Genomic DNA, 16393 nt, shown 5'->3' on the forward strand with positions numbered 1-16393 from the left:
GGAATTCGCCCCCCCTTCCTCTTCCATTCCTGGAGCCCAGTCATTAACCCACACTGCTCTTTCAGAGAGCTTAACATGGATGCAACTGGAATGATGCCTTGCCCCTCTTGTGCCCCCAGCCTTCCTCCCCCCCCCCCGCTTCTCTCCTCCTGCTGCCCCCCCCCCACCTCATCTGCAGCCTCCTGCCTACTATCGCCTCTGCCTCTTCCAATCCCAACTATGATGGATGATCTCTGTTTGGCCACCCTGGGGGGAGATTCCTTGCCCACTAGGCCTAGCCAGGGCCTGCCAGGTATGTAACTGGGCTTACCAGAGTGGTGCATGCTCTAGTTATCTCTTGCTTGGACTATTGCCATGCGCTCTACGTGGGGCTACCTTTGAAGGTGACCCGGAAACTGCAACTAATCCAGAATGTGGCAGCTAGACTAGTGACTGGGGGCGGCTGCCGAGACCACATAACACCGGTCCTGAAAGACCTACATTGGTTCCCAGGAAGTTTCTGAGCACAATTCAAAGTGTTGGTGCTGACTTTGAAAGCCCTAAACGGCCTCGGCCTAGTATACCTGAAGGAGCGTCTCCACCCCCATCGTTCTGCCCGGACACTGAGGTCCAGTGCCGAGGGCCTTCTGGCGGTTCCCTCGCTGTGAGAAGCCAAGTTGCAGTGAACCAGGCAGAGGGCCTTCTCGGTAGTGGCACCTGCCCTGTGGAACGCCCTCCCACCAGATATCAAAGAGAAGAACAACTACCAGACTTTTAGAAGACATCTGAAGGCAGCCCTGTTTAGGGAAGCTTTTAATGTTTGATGTATTACGGTATTTTGATATATTCTTTATTCTTGGAAGCCGCCCAGAGTGGCTGGGGAAAACCAGATGGGTGGAGTATAAATAATAAATTCTATTCTATTCTATTCTATTCTATTCTATTCTATTCTATTCTATTCTTGGCTGGGGAGGGCGGGGTATAAATAAATTATTATTATTATTATTATTATTATTATTATTATTATTATTAACACGTACGCTGCTTCTTCCAGACATCCCATCCTCAGTCCTTCCCCCCAGTCTCCACAGCAGCCAGATTCTGCTCCAGGAACTCCAAGCCGTCCTCACGGGTCTCTTATTGCTGGTAGGATTATTATTTCCACAGGGTGTGCCAATTCTGCCACAAACACCCACCCCCTCTCCCCCCTGCCCAGCCTTTTCCTTCCAGCTCACATGACCAGCCGCAGTCCAGAGGGACATGTGTGTTTTTGTCAGCTGAGGAAGGAAGGAAGGGGAACCCGAGACACAGTGTGCCGCCAACAGAGCTGGTGGTCCAAATTCTGCACATTTCTCACACTGGCAGCCCTGCTGGAGTCCCTCTGGACTGCGGCTGGTCATGTGAGTGCAGGAGAGAGGGGAAGAAACGTGCACACAAAGTTCTAGGCCAGGGGTAGCCAACGTGGTGCCCTCATGATGCTGCAGACACGGCCTGCATGGCCTAAATCCAGAGGTTATGGTGACAGCAGTCACGAAATTAAAAGACGCCTGCTCCTTGGGAGAAAGGCGATGGCAAACCTAGACAGCATCAGACATCACCTTGCCGACAAAGGTCCGTATAGTTCAAGCTCTGGTTTTCCCAGTAGTGATGTATGGAAGTGAGAGCTGGACCATAAAGAAGGCTGATCGCCGAAGAATGGATGCTTTTGAATTCTGGTGCTGGAGGAGACTCTTGAGAGTCCCATGGACTGCAAGAAGATCCAACCTCTCCATCCTTAAAGAAATCGGCCCTGAGTGCTCACTGGAAGGACAGATCCTGAAGCTGAGGCTCCAAGACTTTGGCCACCTCATGAGAAGAGAAGACTCCCTGGAAAAGACCCTGATGTCGGGAAAGATGGAGGGCACAAGGAGAAGGGGACGACAGAGTACAAGATGGTGGGACGGTGTTCTCAAAGCTACAAACATGAGTTTGACCAAACTGCGGGAGGCAGTGGAAGACAGGAGGGCCTGGCGTGCTCTGGTCCAGGGGGTCACAAAGAGTCGGACACGACTAAATGACTAAACAACAACATGGGTCTCCTAGTTGCCAACATGTGGAGGGCACCACGTTGGTGGCCTTTGTCCTGAGCAATCCAAAAGAGTATCTATCAAATTTACATCTCAGCCTGCCAACCAAAGGAGCAATTGTTTCTTTTCTAAACTGAGAGGTGAAGGGGAACAAGGCCTTTGTCTCACTCCAGATGTTTCAAGGCTGGGAGCCATTCCTTAATTTGGCGCTGGCTGGGGCTGACGGGAGTTGGAGTTGGAGTTGCGGTTGGAGGATGGATGGCGGCTAACAGATTGAGGTTGAATCCTGACAAGACAGAAGTACTGTTTTTGGGGGACAGGGGGCGGGCAGGTGTAGAGGATTCCCTGGTCCTGAATGGGGTAACTGTGCCCCAAAAGGACCAGGTGCACAGCCTGAGAGTCATTTTGGACTCACAGCTGTCCATCTGGTATACAGCTCCATCTGGTATACAGGCTGAGACCCTATCTGCCTGCGGACTGTCTCGCCAGAGTGGTGCATGCTCTGGTTATCTCCCGCTTGGACTACTGCAATACGCTCTATGTGGGGCTACCTTTGAAGGTGACCCGGAAACTGCAACTAATCTAGAATGCGGCAGCTAGACTGGTGGCTGGGAGCGGCCACCGAGACCATATAACACCGGTCTTGAAAGACCTACACTGGCTCCCAGTACGTTTCCGACCACAATTCAAAGTGTTGGTGCTGACCTTTAAAGCCCTAAACGGCCTCAAAGGCCCAGGATACCTGAAGGAGCGTCTCCACCCCCATCGTTCTGCCCAGACACTGAGGTCCAGCGCCGAGGGCCTTCTGGCGGTTCCCTCGCTGCGAGAAGCCAAGTTACAGGGAACCAGGCAGAGGGCCTTCTCGGTGGTGGCACCCGCCCTGTGGAACGCCCTCCCACCAGATGTCAAAGAGAACAACAACTTCCAGACTTTTAGAAGACATCTGAAGGCAGCCCTGTTCAGGGAAGCTTTTAATGTTTGATGTATTACAGTATTTTAATATTTTTTTGGAAGCCGCCCAGAGTAGCTGGGGAGGCTCAGCCAGATGGGCGGGGTATAAATAATAAATTATTATTATTGTTGTTGTTGTTGTTGTTGTAGTTTCCAACACCTGGATGGCACACCAGGTGGGTGAAGGCTGCTTTCGTTTAATTTTGGACCGAGAGCCAAGCAGCAAGGGCGTTGCCACAATCGGAGCATCACTAATTTGTTTTAATGTCTTTGCTTTCAAAAGCACATCTGAAGTCTGCATTCCCAAACGTACCTTGCGAGGGATATATAACTCTGGGATTTCTTTCTGAGTAAACATGCAAAGTATTGCACTGAGGTTTTTTTTAATATATATTTGTTTATTTAAACTCTTTGCCCTTTGAAATGCAGATTTTTCGGTTGTAAGCTCACAGGCAGGAACTTGCCTCTGAAGAATTCCCCGCTGCCAGTTAGTTTTAAACGCTTCATTAAAAATGCAACGAAAACAAAACGTGTGCAAGGGAAATTTTCTTCTGGCATTCTGGGGTGGGGTGGTGGTGCCTCCCCTCGTTTAACCACGAGGAAAAACAGAGAACCTCCCACAGATCTTAATGAATGGGATGAGAGAGTTTGTGTATGCATGTGCCTGCTCCTGTGACAAAGAGAAAAGCACTCTGTCCATGCTTAGAGGCACTCTTTCCTAGGGCCACCATTCCAGGTCTAACTGGTGGCTTAAGTTTCACAAGTTACAGCTTGATCTCTAAGGGTGATGTTCATGAGCCTGCGCTGCTAAATAAGGTCGCTTTTGTCACGAAGATCCCCATTAATCTTTGCGGCCAGAGAAATGAAGACTTAAGGAAGCCCAGATCCCATCAGACGTCCATCTAGTCCAGCCCCCTGCAACCCCCGCTGTCCAGGTAGATGCCCCAATGGGAAGCCAGCAAAGCAGGAGTCAATGCGCTTTAGCTCAGATTCCTGCATTGCAGGGGGTTGGTCTAGATGACCGCTGGGTACCTCCCAGCTCTAAGATTCTAAGTCAATTGCCCCCTCCTCTTGTTCCTCCCTGGCAGCTGATACCAAATTCTTCCAAGAGCTAGAACCTGGGGGTGGCATTCAGAGAGTGGAGGGGAGGGCCCAGGCAACCTGCCTCCTGAAAGTCTCAGCCCACATTTCCTCTTGCACAGGGGTGCCAACTTGAATTAAATATTTGGGGTGGGGGAGGACAGGTAAGCCCCACCCTGCATAATTGATCACAAGACACGGTGCACACAAACACCACTTGAATGGCAATGCCCGTCGAATTGGGGTGGGGGGGTGCGCTCAAATATTTTATTGGGTTGGGTGCCGAAGGGACTTCGGCTCCTAGGAGATGTTCTTGCAGCCTCTCAAAGTACAGAACCCAGGTTAGGCTGCAAGCACCCTCTCCCAGTACACCCCATAAAAACAAACACTCCCGCCACCCCATTTTCTTCCTCAGGGTGGGTGGTTGGGGTATGGAAATCCGCTCCTTTCTCAGAAAACCTGGCCTCATAATGTTACTGAATATTTCGGACGATACCAACGTAGTTGTATTGCCATAAGAACTGGTGTGATATAGGATAGGACAGAAATCGTATCACAGTACTGCAGAGGGACGCGGGCGGCGCTGTGGGTTAAACCACAGAGCCTAGGGCTTGCCGATCGGAAGGTCGGCAGTTCGAATCCCCGCGACGGGGTGAGCTCCCGTTGCTCGGTCCCTGCTCCTGCCAACCTAGCAGTTCAAAAGCACATCAAAGTGCAAGTAGATAAATAGGTACCGCTCCAGCGGGAAAGTAAACCGTTTCCGTGCGCTGCTCTGGTTCGCCAGAAGCGGCTTGGTCAAGCTGGCCACATGACCCGGAAGCTGTCTGCAGACAAACGCCAGCTCCCTCGGCCTATAGAGTGAGATGAGCGCACAACCCCAGAGTCGGTCACGACTGGAACTATTGGCCAGGGGTACCTTTACCTTTACCTTACTGTAGAGATAAGGGTTGCGGGTGGCGCTGTGGTGGTACCCAAGATGGGAGACCCTCCGAGAAGCTGCTGAACTCCCATCAAATCGCCCATCAAATCCAGCGAGGATGGGAGTCGCAGTCCAGCAATATTGCTGTGGGTTAAACCACAGAGCCTAGGACTTGCCAATCAGAAGGTCGGCGGTTCGAATCCCCACAACGGGGTGAGCTCCCATTGCTCGGTCCCTGCTCCTGCCAACCTAGCAGGTCGAAAGCACGTCAAAGTGCAAGTAGATAAATAGGTACCTTACTGTAGAGATGGAAGGGAACCCCAAGGGTTATCTAGTCCAACCCACTGCAACGCAGGAATCTCAACTAAAGCATCCGTGTGTAATCGCGGCTCAATGGGAATCAGCCCCAAATCTTACACTGGGCGTTTGGTACTGCTCCATCTGGAACATGGCTGTCGTGGGGTGGGGTGGAATCGTGCATACGGTAATTAAAGGTTTTCCTTTTTGAATTTTCATCCGTCTCTACGGCTGCTCTCCTAGTTTTTATACACATTATAAAATGAATTTTAAAAAATCTTTAGGAAAGAAGAAAGCTGGCGACGTGGCTCTCTTGCTCTGACCATTGCACCTCACTGCCTAGAGACAGAAACCGCGGGCGGGGCTGCTTCCCACCACCCTGACCCCCCAATTAACCCCTGCTTTCCCTGCTGAGAAATAAATGCACGCCTTGGGGGGGGGGAGCGCAGGTTTTCATTTCCCCCGCTTTCCTCATTGGGTTACAACGTGAGCCTTAACAGCTGGAAGGATGAATGAATGAATTGGATGAATGAATGAATGAATGAATGAACGGAGCAATGGCGAGGCGCCTGTGTCAGCAGCCGGCGAAAGCGCCCAATTGGAGGCTCGGCCCCCAGAGCGTGACTCAGAGCCCAGGAATGGCTGCAGCGTTCTTGGCCGGTGACATCAAAGTGCTGTGTCAGACACGTCGCAGGATTCCACCTCCTTCCCTCCCTCTCCGGCCAGACAGCCAGAAATGTCTCTGGTGTCCGTCTCCCCTGTCCAGCCGACCCGATCCATCCCCCGGATCCTGGATCTGAATCACTGACCACCTCTGGATCTGTCTGAAGGGCTGAGGTTTCCTAACGAGGCTTCTCCCTTCCAAAGGGGCGCGATCCGTTCTCCTTTCTCTTTCTCTTCGTGCATCATAAGGGAGGTGACTCAGCAGCAGACACAGAAATAGGCTTTGCTGGGTTGAAATGGCCCCTCCACGTTATGGGGGTGTTGAGTAAGGCCTCCCTGCGAAGGGAAGGCAGCTATTTATGACTAAGCAAAATATATCTCCGAGGAAAGGGGGGGGGTGAGTAGATTCAGAGAGCAGGAGGTCTGGATTTGACCCCCCCTGCTTTCTATAGGGGTGCAATGGAAGGAAACTTTGAGCGCTACGTTTCCCAAATTTGGGGGGAGCCACTGCCCCCCTCAGGGACGCGGGTGGCGCTGTGGGTTAAACCACAGAGCCTGGATTTGCCGATCAGAAGGTCAGCGGTTCAAATCCCCGCGACGGGGTGAGCTCCCGTTGCTCCTGCCAACCTAGCAGTTCAAAAGCATATCAAAGTGCAAGTAGATAAATAGATAAATAGTGCAAGTAGATAAATAGGTACCGCTCCGGCGGGAAGGTAAACGGTGTTTCCTCGCACTGCTCTGGTTCGCCAGAAGCGGCTTAGTCATGCTGGCCACATGACCCGGAAGCTGTACGCCGGCTCCCTGGGCCAGTAAAGCGAGATGAGTGCCGCAACCCCAGAGTCGGCCACGACTGGACCTCTAATGGTCATGGGTCCCCTTTCCCTTACTGCCCTCCTCGGTTCCATAAACTCATCCACCCCAGTGCCCCCCCTAAAAAGCATTGTTCAGAATAGCGATTTGCACGACCCCCTATGGAGGATCGCAAAATTTAATTGAAAACAGCAACAACTGCCGTATTTTTCTGTCTATAAGATGCCTCCATGTATAAGTAGACCCCTATTTTGGGGTACTTCGTGTTAAGAAAATGGGGGGAGATGGCCGCTGTGCATACGACGCCTCCAAATTTTGGACATTATTTTTTTAGGGGGGAAACCTAGTCTTCTACACGGAAAAATACGGTAATTGCACATTTATTCCAAACCCAATTAAAACTAGTTTAATTAACAAAAGAGAGGGACTTGATGCAGGGATAGCAGCTTGTCAGAGTCTGGCAGCCATTTATACCTTCAGCACCCCTTTGCTTCCCAATTGCCTCTTAGTGCCCCCCTGGTAATCCCACCCCCCAGGGGGTAGTGCCACCCCTTTGGGAACCACTACATTAGATGATGGTGGATGGTGATGATAATAATAATAATAATAAATAATAGTAGTAGTAGTAGTAGTAGTATACTGCCCTCCAGCCATAGATCAAAGGGTGGTTCAAAACAAAAATACAAGATAAAAAAACCACAAAAAATATAATAGGAAGAAGAACACAATAACAAACCAATTACCCCCTCGACCCACCCCTACATATTTAATGATAATATAATAATAATTTATTATTTATCTGGCTGAGTTTCCCCAGCCACTCTGGGCGGCTCCCAATCGAGTGTTAAAAACAATACAGCATTAAATATTAAAAACTTCCCTAAACAGGGCTGCCTTCAGATGTCTTTTAAAAATAAGATAGCTGCTTATTTCCTTGACATCTGATGGGAGGGCGTTCCACAGGGCAGGTGCCACTACCGAGAAGGCATTGGATGTAATCAGCCTAAAGGCTGGTTCAAGCAGCAACATCCAGCAAATGGAAATGCAGGATTTATTTTTTAAGTTTATTGTCAGCATATTAAACCTATCCTGCGTGGAGAACGGATGCTTGCAGCTTCACTAGCGCCCTACCTGGCAATAGTCGAATGTGCCAGCTTAAAGCTGGCTCTCACCAATAGGGATGGTGATTGCAGTGTGGAGCTTGAGACGGGAAGACTGTACTGCAGGGAGGAGCATAATACTAAATCCCTGCGTGTGTGTTTTTACTGGCTGATATCTCAAGATAGGTGCTGGGATCCATGGCTGTCTGGAAGCTGTGCCCTCCGACCGAGAAGTTACGGCTGATAACTGGATCTGTGAAAATTGCGCAGCACTGGCGTGTCAGCGTCACAACGATATTTTGCATTTTAAAACCATCAGATTGTTCTGCTGCTCTAACATGCACTTTTCATAGGGCCTATTGCAAAACAAAACAAACAAGCAGCAGAAAACGAGCTTGCTTCTTCTTCAATGTGACAGCACTTCAGATATTTGAAGATGGTGATCATTAATAATAATAATAATAATAAATTTTATTTATACCCCGCCCTCCGCATCCAAGACCGGGCTCAGGGCAGCTAACACCAAATATAAAACAATTGATTGAAATACAACTTATAAAACAAGATTAAAATAAAACATTAAAATGCAGCCTCCTTTCAGCAGAAACTCAAAAACTTTTTGGGGGATGAAAACGTCAAGTCTTCACCAAGGCCAACTATCCAGACTGGTCCTACGTGGGCCAGAAAAAAGCCAGGGAAGTCCCCAAATAGGAGTTCCATCACAGAAGGAGAAAGGAAAAAGGATAGAGGGGGAGGGGATCAAGTTGATTCCAAGCCAAAGGCCAGGCGGAACAACTCTGTCTTACAGGCCCTGCGGAAAGAAATCAGATCCCGCAGGGCCCTGGTCTCATGAGACAGAGCGTTCCACCAGGCTGGAGCCATCACTGAAAAGGCCCTGGCTCTGGATGAGGCTAATCTGACTTCCTTAGGGCCTGGAACCTCTAGGGTGTTGCTATTTATGGACCTTAAGGTCCTCTGCGGGGTATACTGGGAGAGGCAGTCCCGTAGGAAGTACCATAGATTCTGGCGTATAAGACAACTTTTTAGCCCCGGAAAATCCTCTAAAAAGTCAGGAGTCGTCTGGGCAGCGGCAGTGGGCGGAGGGCTCCACGCCGGGAGGAGGCAGCCCGGCGAAGCTGCCCAGCGATGCTAAGCCGACTTCGCTGGGTGGCTTACGCGCGGAGCGGAGCTGCCCAGCGAAGCTGCCGCGTATAAGACTGCATATAAGTCGACTCCCCAAATTGGCAGCTGCCAATTTGGGGGGTCGTCTTATACGCCCAGTCGCCTAATACACCGGAATCTATGGTAGTCCTGTCCAGCCCTGTACCGCTGTGCTAGTGATGAACCACAGGCCATATTTGCTTCCCAACGGAGTGACCCAGAACCCCTAAATTTGCAGCTGCACCTGGAGTTGCCACTGGGGCTTGAACCCGGGGCATTCAGCATGTGAAGTAGGGGCCACGGATCTATGGTGGCCCTTCCTCACTTAGGCTTCCCCACGGGAGGAAGGGACTTTGTTGGGAAAGGGGGCAGCCCTTCTGTCTAGTCACTGTCGCTTGGGCGGGGGGGGGGGGGAATCAGACAGCAATGAGATGGCAGCAGCAGTGGGCAGACAGACAGGGGGTGGCACAGTGGGGCAAGGCAGGGGTGAAAACCAGCTACTCAGAATAGCCAAGCCTCGCCAGGGTCCTGTCTGATTGCTGGTGGGGCAGGCTGGCGGGGTCTATATTTGGTACCCAGGCAGAAATGGCCAGGCCAGGCTCCACCTTGTCATTATTTGTGTCTCGCCTGCTGGTCACTGTCCCCGGGAAGATCAGTTTGTGGCAGCGGCGAGAAAGCCTTTTGCCTTGTGGTTATGAGCCTTACCCAGAGGAATGCAAACAGCCAAGCGAGTCAGGAGGTTCCTTGCCTCTAAAGAGAAACTCACGCCCAGCGCAAACTGGGGCAAGAGACATTCCTCTGCAACAGGGAATTCAATATTGCTTCATCTTTCCAAACTTTTCATCTTGGTGGCACACTTTTTTAGACGTGCATCATTTCGTGACACAGTAATTCAGTTGCACTAGCAAACCGGAGATTAAACTAACCCCTTAGGAGAGATACGGACACATATCGAGGAATGCACCTACACACTGCAGCCGACACACTAATGAATTTGGAAATAATAGAACAGAATAGAATAGAATAGAATAGAATTTATTATTTATACCCCGCCCATCTGACAGGGTTTCCCCAGCCACTCTGGGCGGCTTCCAACAAAGCATTAAAATACAGCACAGTGGTACCTCGGGTTAAGTACTTAATTCGTTCTGGAGGTCCATTCTTAACCTGAAACTGTTCTTAACCTGAAGCACCACTTTAGTTAATGGGGCCTCCTGCTGCTGCCGCGCTGCCGGAGCACGATTTCTGTTTTCATCCTGAAGCAAAGTTCTTAACCTGAAGCACTATTTCTGGGTTAGCAGAGTCTGTAACCTGAAGCGTATGTAAACTGAAGCGTAAGTAACCCGAGGTACCACTGTAGTCTGTTAAACATTAAAAGCTTCCCTAAACAAGGCTGCCTTCAGATGTCTTCTAAAAGTCTGGTAGTTGTTCTTCTCTTTGACATCTGGTGGGAGGGCGTTCCACAGGGCGGGTGCCACCACCGAGAAGGCCCTCTGCCTGGTTCCCTGTAACTTGGCTTCTCACAGGGAGGGAGCCGCCAGAAGGCCCTCGGCGCTGGACCTCAGTGTCCAGGCAGAACAATGGGGGTGGAGACGCTCCTTCAGGTATACTGGAAAGCTCTGATTTACATCTTTAACCAACTGCAATTGGTTCAACAGCTACAGCCATTCCTGGACCAGGAAAGCCTAGCCAGAGAAGTGTTTATGCACCAGTTACTTCAAGACTGGATTCCTGCAAGGTGCTCTCTGTGAGGTTTCCCTCCAGAAGCTGCTGTCCGTGAAGAATGCTGCAGCACAATTGCTGGCAGCAGAGACGCTTTGTCAGTATGTAATGCCTGCGTTCAGAGATTTGCACTGGTTGCTGGTTTTCTACTGGGTCAGGTTCAAGGCGTTGCTCTTTGTGTATAAATAGCCCTTAACAACTTGGGACCAGTTCACCTGCGAGATCACCTTATCCCATATATGCCCATTTGGCCACTTCGATCGGGGGAATTGGCACAGCGACAGGGGCCACATAATCCCGGTTCCACATTTGTAAGAATCCCCGCGACGGGGTGAGCTCCCGTTGCTCGGTCCCTGCTCCTGCCAACCTAGCAGTTCGAAAGCATGTCAAAGTGCAAGTAGATAAATAGGTACCGCTCCAGCAGGAAGGTAAACGGCGTTTCCGTGCGCTGCTCTGGTTCGCCAAAAGCGGCTTAGTCATGCTGGCCACATGACCTGGAAGCTGTACGCCGGCTCCCTCGGCCAATAAAGCGAGATGAGCGCTGCAACCCCAGAGTCGGCCACGACTGGACCTAATGGTCAGGGGTCCCTTTACCTTTAACCCAGAAATAGTACCTCGGGTTAAGAACTTTGCTTCAGGATGAGAACAGAAATCGTGCAGTGGCAGCAGCGGGAGGCCCCATTAGCTAAAGTGGTATCTCAGGTTAAGAACAGTTTCAGGTTAAGAACGGACGAATTAAGTTCTTAACCCGAGGTACCAGTCTAGTAGCCAGCTGCCAGGAGGAATGCACCCAGGCAATTAACAGTAACAAAGGGAGCTTAATTGAGAGGCGATTTGCCTTTCGTCCTTCCACTCTGCCCACGCTGACCTTAGACCCTCTCGGACCACATCACCACGCTGCTGCTCCTTTTGGATTTCTAGGAACCAGCAAGTGCTGAATGGCGCCCAGTGCATTTGATGAATGGTTTTGGGTGCTACTCCCGTGGGTTTCTCGCCCTTATGCCTCAAGAAAAAGGCCGTCAGAACAATCTGGGCGCCAAGTCTGGCCTGCCCCTTCCACTGCCACCCAAATGAGGGGCACGAACAAAGCCAGTGGAAGAGGCATTGCTGATCAGACCAGGAACTGCGGTTCCGGATCTGGAGGCCGTTTCCCATCCCTTTGTACCAGCCTAGTTGGCATGATCCTGGCAGGGTGCCCACCCGTTTCCTTCTCAGTTCACGCCCATCGAGAACACAAGAGTCGCCTCGCCGGATCACGCAGAGCAGATCCAGGCTTGCAGGTTTATAGCCACCCTGGAGAACCTTTAATTTCAGCTTATTTCATTTGTTTAAGAGTGTTTATACCCCGCCCTTCCAGTGTAAACACACCGCTCAGGGCGGCTTATAATATTCGTGTTGAATTTGAAAGCGATGTTATGTACGACTTTATTTCGTTTCTCACAATCGACACACTGCTTGATTTAAGAAACCTGAAGCAGTTTACAAAAAGGATGAAACGATGAAATAATCAGTAAGGGGGGAAATTGAAAATTCAAATCGGCATTCAGCTAAGGACAGGTTAAAACATGCATCAACATACGCCTCTCAAAACCAAAAGTTTCTTCGCAGATGCCAAGAAGAAGACAGCGAAGACAGCTGCCTGGTGTCAATAGGCAGGGAGTTCCGAAGTTTGGTGCAGCTGCACTGAAAGAGTTTTTATAAATGTAGGAGAGATTTTACTTTCTTGGGCTCCATGATCATTGCAGATGGTGACAGCAGCCACAAAATTAAAAGACGCCTGCTTCTTGGGAGAAAAGCAATGACAACCCTAGACAGCATCTTAAAAAGCAGAGACATCTCCTTGCCAACAAAGGTCCGTATAATTAAAGCTATGGTTTTCCCAGAAGTGATGTATGGAAGTGAGAGCTGGACCATAAAGAAGGCTGATCGCCGAAGAATGGTTGCTTTTGAATTATGGTGCTGGAGAAGACTCTTGAGAGTCCCATGGACTGCAAGAAGATCAAACCTCTCCATTCTTAAGGAAATCAGCCCTGAGTGCTCACTGGAAGGACAGATCCTGATGCTGAGGCTCCAGTCCTTTGGCCACCTCATGAGAAGAGAAGACTCCCTGGAAAAGACCCTGATGTTGGGAAAGATGGAGGGCACAAGGAGAAGGGGACGACAGAGGATGAGATGGTGGGACAGTGTTCTCGAAGCTACCAGCATGACTTTGACCAAACTGCGGGAGGCAGTGGAAGACAGGAGGGCCTGGCGTGCTCTGGTCCAGGGGGTCATGAAGAGGCGGACACAACTGAACGACTAAACAACAACAAGATTGCAGTCTCTTGGGAGTTGGACATGCCTGGCCCAGCCAATCCTAGTCTCGCAGGATCATCATGACTATGAGCAGTAAAAATAAAAAGGGAAGCTCTTCCTCAACACCAGCTGTTTAGAGCACATCTGGAGCTGATCAGGAGGCACTGGCTAAGGGAGAGGGGGAAGACTGTGGAATAATCACATGGCAAAAGAAGCAGTCAGGCTGGCATGGAGAGGCGTTCCCTTTTCACCTGCAGGTTACATAAATCCCCTGCCTTGGCCTCAGTATCAGCTCCTCGCTGGGTGGAGCATTAGAAAGCTATTAGTGTGGGATGGGCAGATTAGCCTTCCCTGGAAACACCTGTTAAAACCTCCCCGGAAGCGAGGGAGGGGCTCCAGGAAGGTGACATCTTGGCTTATTCCCCTGAGATCAAAGGGGAGCTGGTTCACCCTGGCAGGGCAGATCGGACCACCCCCCTTTTATTAAGAGTCAGCCCAGCCTTCCCAAACCTGGGGTCCCTCCAGAGGTTTTCAACCGCATTTGGAATACAGTGGTACCTTGGGTTACAGAAGCTTCAGGTTACAGACGCTTCAGGTTACAGACTCCGCTAACCCAGAAATAGTACCTCGGATTAAGAACTTTGCTTCAGGATGAGAACAGAAATCACGCGGTTGTGGCAGCAGGAGGCCCCATTAGCTAAAGTGGTGCTTCAGGTTAAGAACAGTTTCAGGTTACGAACGGACCTCCAGAATGAATTAAGTACAGTGGTACCTCGGGTTAAGAACTTAATTCGTTCTGGAGGCCCATTCTTAACCTGAAACTGTTCTTAACCTGAAGCACCACTTTAGTTAATGGGGCCTCCTGCTGCCGCCATCACGTGATTTCTGTTCTCATCCTGAAGCAAAGTTTTTAACCCGAGGTACTATTTCTGGATTAGCAGAGTCTGTAACCTGAAGCATCTGTAACCCAAGGTACCACTGTACTGTGAACAGTTCAGGTCGCCTCAGCTCAGAAAGGGTGTCGCAGAGTTGGAAAAGGTTCAGCAAAGGGCAAACAAGATGATAAATTGGGGTGGAGCGACTCCCCCCTATGGGAAAAGGCTGCAGCATTTGGGGCTTTGTAATTTAGAGAGTCCCATGGACTGCAAGAAGACCCAACCTCTCCATTCTGAAGGAAATCAGCCCTGAGTGCTCACTGGAAGGACAGATCCTGAAGCTGAGGCTCCAGTACTTTGGCCACCTCAGGAGAAGAGAAGACTCCCTGGAAAAGACCCTGATGTTGGGAAAGATGGAGGGCACAAGGAGAAGGGGACGACAGAGGACGAGATGGTGGGACAGTGTTCTCGAAGCTACCAGCATGAGTTTGACCAAACTGCGGGAGGCAGTGGAAGACAGGAGTGCCTGGCGTGCTCTGGTCCAGGGGGTCACGAAGTTACGACTATGCAGCTCATTCTCTGGGAGGTGAGAGGTTGCACCTCACAACTGCTCATTAGTTGGTGTTCAGTTTCTAACAAGAGGGTAGCCAGGGCATAAAGGTAATGGGACCCCTGACCATCAGGTCCAGTCATGACCGACTCTGGGGTTGTGGCGCTCATCTCGCTTTCTTGGCCGATGGAGCCGGCGTACAGCTTCCGGGTCATGTGGCCAGCATGACTGAGCCACTTCTGGCGAAGTAGAGCAGAGCAGAGCAGCGCACGAAAACGCCGTTTAACTTCCCACCAGAGCGGTACCTATTTATCTACTCGCACTTTTTGGGGTGCTTTTGGGGTGCCAGGTTGGCAGGAGCAGGGACCGAGCAACAGGAGCTCACCCCATCACAGGGATTCAAACCGCCGACCTTCTGATCAGCAAGTCCTAGGCTCTGTGGTTTAGACCACAGTGCCACCCGCGTCATAGCCCCTTCTAAAAGACAAGTCCTCTGAACAGGAAACTCACCCCAAACTGTTTGTGGATACTCAAGCGATATGTAAAGGCCAATCTGCACATGTTCAGAGGCAATTTTCCATTTGGTGGGGCGGGGGACCATGGTTTCCTATGTTCCTAGTTCTGTGCTATATTTCTGGATGTGCTCAGAGGAACTGCTATCTTATTTTTACGACTTCATTGTCCTTTATCGACCACTTCATAGCATCTTAGCACTTCAAATAGCATCTCCAAGATAGGGTCAGGAGAGACTCTCTGCGCAAAATCCTGGCGAGACACTGCCAATTAGCGTAATCAATAATAAATCAGGCCCGCCCAGTTGTCTGATTCAGTATAAAACTGCTTATTATGTTCCATACATGCTATCAGCACACTTGAAGATGTTACCACTGTCAAACCCTTTAATCTAGGTGTTGCAATGGAACCTGGGGAACTCCCAGCCTCTAGACGAAAGTGGATTTTAACAAGACGGCAATCCAAACCCTTGGGAAGGGTGTGTCTGTCTTGCACTTACATAAGCTATGGAAAGGTCAGGTGAAGCCTGCGTGGGAGTGGCAATATTTCGGTTCATCCACAGAGGAGATTTGCACCTCTGAATTCACCCTCTAGCAGAGGCTCCACCCCTCTGAAACTGAGGAAGCTGCTTGCAGGCTGTCTTGAACCCAGAGCCCCTCTGATTAGAACTGGACTCTTGTTTGGGTCAGGGAGGCGCAGGGGTGCCAAGGATTTAATCTTGGGCGTTCTGCATTCAAAGCAGGTGTTCCACCACTGAGCCGCAGCCCTGGGGCTTTTAGTGAAGCATCTGAATGAAGGGTGACGATGATTAGTTTGCAAATTCATCATAAAAACATACTCCCATGCAGGGGCCGGGCAAGCGCCACCATGTTCCCAGGATGGTGGGAATGTTCCTTATGGATGCCAGGCGTTTTTATCCTGCTCTTCAGTCAAATGAAGCTGTCGAGGAGGGGCTTAGCAAATGTCACTGAAAACCCCTGCCCACAGCACAAAAGGAAAAAGGGATTGTGAGGGAAGAGGGAAAAAGAAAGCTCAGGCAGATTTATGGGTCACAAGCAGAATGGCTCCTGAAGAACTTTCCAAAATAGGAGAATATGAGAGATGTAAGCTTTAATTAGTGGGATCAATCAACTCATTTGTGAACTGATGTGGGGGGAGGGGCAGTAACACGTGAGGCTCAGAGTTTAGAGCAATTTAGTTTACATCCAATGTGATACAACAATTCAGATTGTGTGTGTGTGTGTGTGTGTGTGTATGATTCTCTTACCTCCAAACAACGAATGTTAGGCTGTGAATGGCAAAGTATTGTACAATTCATTCAACACACCTTTTTATTTCATGGTAATACAGTATGCAAAAATTAAATAAATGTCTAATTAACCATCTACCTTTGAGGCAAGCGGATTATTGGC

The sequence above is a fragment of the Podarcis muralis genome, chromosome 7, assembly GCF_964188315.1.
Source record: "Podarcis muralis chromosome 7, rPodMur119.hap1.1, whole genome shotgun sequence".
Lineage (NCBI taxonomy): Eukaryota > Metazoa > Chordata > Lepidosauria > Squamata > Lacertidae > Podarcis > Podarcis muralis.